The sequence below is a fragment of the Rhinopithecus bieti genome, unplaced genomic scaffold, assembly GCF_001698545.2.
Source record: "Rhinopithecus bieti isolate Rb0 unplaced genomic scaffold, ASM169854v2 scaffold_23862, whole genome shotgun sequence".
NCBI lineage: Eukaryota > Metazoa > Chordata > Mammalia > Primates > Cercopithecidae > Rhinopithecus > Rhinopithecus bieti.
The window spans coordinates 1,189,569-1,191,467 of NW_016811338.1; the positions used below are offsets into that span (position 1 = coordinate 1,189,569).

General features: G+C 37.1%; 1 pseudogene; it reads right to left on the reverse strand.

Moving 5' to 3' along the window:
- Positions 1-334: 334 nt before the first annotated feature.
- Positions 335-1,119, reverse strand: LOC108543310 (60S ribosomal protein L7 pseudogene; annotated as a pseudogene).
- Positions 1,120-1,899: the final 780 nt, after the last annotated feature.

A 1,899-nucleotide genomic window follows, 5' to 3' on the forward strand; every position in this document is an offset into this window, starting at 1 on the left:
ATAGGCCTAAGAAGGCCCAGTGTGCCAGAAAGTTATCAGGCAGAAACGTAGCTTGCATTTTTGATTGTGTAATAAATTAATGAGTCTGCAAATCTGGGGGAAAGTAAGCAAGGAGTTGCCCTTTTAAAAACTGGGATAGACTATCCTCTGTATCTAGGTAGCTGGGAACATGCTTATAGCGTGGATAAAAGGACATGACTAGCCAAGAATCCAAGCCCACAATTCAGAGAAATCCTTGGTTCATTCTTGGGTTAGGGAATCTTCTCCAGGTGTATTTATTTTCAGGTGTTTTTTTTTTGTTGTTGTTGTTGTTCAGTTTGAAAGCAGATACTGTTTATTAACCAACCAGCTTAGAAAAATAATCATGGTAGACACCTTAGTTCATTCTTCTAATAAGCCTGTTGATCTGGTCCTCCCTCTTGCCATCATCTCCTCTTTCTACAAAATAGATGGTCTTTTTCTTTATTCCGCCTCATGGAGAGGATAATATGAAGGACCACAGGAAGTTATTTGCTTCTTTGAAGCATTTTCCAACAGCATAGATCTCATGAATCAAATCCTCCATGCAGATGATGCCATATTTACCAGGAGATCGAGCAATCAAAGCATGATCTGTCAAAGCAATTCTCTTATTGATTTTGCCATAATGACGCTTGTAGATTAGTTCATTTACTGACTTTAGATTTGGGTACTGCCATGCAATCTATGACTCGACAATCCTCAGCATGTTAATTGAAGCCTTGTTGATCTTCACAAAGGTTCCATTGAAGATTTGATGACGGCGAAGAAGCTGCAACACCTTTCGGACCTTTGGGCTCACACCATTGATACTTCTGATCTTGATGACAAATGACAATTTGGGTTCAGCAGGTACATAGAAGTTGCCAGCTTTTCTTGCCATCCTCGCCATTCAAATTTCAGTTCTGTACATCTGCCTATATTCCTTGTGATAGTGCTTCGCTTTTTCTTAGATAAACTTCCTCCTTTTGCCTTTTGAAGCATCTTTTGGGTAAACTTCTTTCTCAGGCGCTTGATCTTCCGCTCTGTGAAATTCGTTCTCATTTTCTTAAGGGTTTCTGGCACAGCAGAAACCTCCTTCTTCTCTTCTACACCCTCCATGGTTCCGATCGGAAAAACAGGAAGTTCTATTTTCTGGTTTTTAAAGAAATGTTTACAACATTATGGGGCATTAGAGGAAGTCAGAAGCTTGCAGCTACAAAATGGAAAGAATACACATTTGTCTCAGTTGAGGGGAGACTCGTGTGTGTGTTCCAAAATCTTTTCTCTTTGCAATATAACAATCTCTTGGTAAATAATAAGTTGCCATTTTCTTTAAAGTGAATTATTTAGGAGATGTGGTTCTTCTCAATGATTTTGAAACTGTCTTAAAATAAATTAGTTGCTGTGTGTATAAACAACAGTTCTTTCACATCATTAGGAAACATTTTAACCAGTTTTGTTGTTAGTGAGAACAATTACATAAGTTGGTTAGATGCATTAGACAAAAGGTTTTGGTTAAATACAAGTCTGGGTCACTTTGCATCTCCTTCTAATTTAAATTAGATTTAAATTTCCAAAACACCCACTCAGTTACTTCAGGAGATTAGGTGGAAGAACATGAATGAATCAGCACAAATATATCAATATTCTTCATGAATTTGGGATGCTCTGGTAGAATGTGTGTTTCTGTGGAGATGAGAATAACTGAGACCATTGTCATGGTCTTGAATGACTGGGATTCTATTAATTCAGCAACATTCTGTGCTTATGTATAAACTATTCATAGCAACTGACCCATTGACATTTTTGTAAAGCCATTTTTGACACTCTATTAAAGCTTACATTTGTTTATATATAGAGTGAATATTTTAGCATATTGAAGCCTGTTTTTAAAAGAGA